This window comes from Macadamia integrifolia, chromosome 7, assembly GCF_013358625.1.
Source record: "Macadamia integrifolia cultivar HAES 741 chromosome 7, SCU_Mint_v3, whole genome shotgun sequence".
In the NCBI taxonomy this organism is placed as follows: Eukaryota; Viridiplantae; Streptophyta; class Magnoliopsida; order Proteales; family Proteaceae; genus Macadamia; species Macadamia integrifolia.
Window position 1 is genome coordinate 9,590,860 of NC_056563.1, and position 1,058 is coordinate 9,591,917.

The 1,058-nt window shown below is 39.4% G+C and overlaps 1 non-coding gene across 1 annotated transcript; it reads left to right on the forward strand.

The window, feature by feature from the left end:
- Positions 1-424: 424 nt before the first annotated feature.
- On the forward strand, positions 425-531 carry LOC122085336. The gene has a single exon (XR_006142109.1). It is a non-coding gene; the product is annotated as a small nucleolar RNA R71 (small nucleolar RNA).
- Positions 532-1,058: the final 527 nt, after the last annotated feature.

Here is a 1,058-nt window from a genome sequence, read left to right on the forward strand (position 1 = left end):
GTAGGTATTACTATATGGATTATTCTGGTATAAGGCATTAATACTATCATTAGAAGTGGCCCCAGACGTGTTGGGGCATTCTTCTAGGAGATGTCCAGGGGACTGGCACCAAGCACAAATCTTAACCAAATTGACTGATAATGGCTCTCTAGGAACAATAGCCTCAATTCTCTTGATTAGGCTATCCAAATGGGCTTCCTTGGCTACTATCCCATCCACAAAATATCCTTTTCCTCCTACGGTTCTTTCACTCTCTTGGGTTGATTCCCACTCACGGGTTTTGTCAACTAAGTCAAGTAAGAATTTCCATGCCTTTCCTTTATCTGTAAAGGATGTGAATTCCTCAGGGCACATAGACTCTATCATTTGTTTAGTTAAGTAATCAATACCCTCATAAATTATTTGACATAAATGCCATAGGTCTAGGCCATGGTGAGGGCATTCTCGGAGTAGATCCTTGAATCTCTCCATAAGTTTGAAAAATGACTCACTAGGCATTTGCCTAAACTGAAGGATATCACTTTTAAGCTTATTGGTGTTGTGAGTTGGGAAAAACTTCTTAAGGAAGACAACTGTGAACTGTTCCCATGAGGTTATGGAATTTGTGGGTAACCCATACAACCACTTCTTAGCTTGGTCTTTCAATGCAAAAGTGATAAACCTAAGCTTAACAGCATCATCAGAAAGCTGTTCGATCTTAATTAGAACACATACCTCTTCAAATTCCCTTAGAAATAGGTATGCATCCTCAAAGGTCAACCCATGAAAGTGGGGCAATATGGTGATGTATTGAGATTTAAATTCAAAATTATTGCCCTGGGCTTGTGGTAGAACTATGCAGGAAGGTTGGGTTGTTCTAGCAAGGTAGAACTTATCTTTCAGAGATTTAGGTGAAGGGTTTTGCTGTTGGTCTCCCATATTGAAAGGTTTTAAAGAGAGCAAATGTATAGGATCACTACTTGTTGGATCTCTTCTTTCTAACCGGTTCTTAGTATTACGTACTCACCTAACACTCATGCAACAGAAAACTACCCACAACTAGAGTAAGACAAGCATAA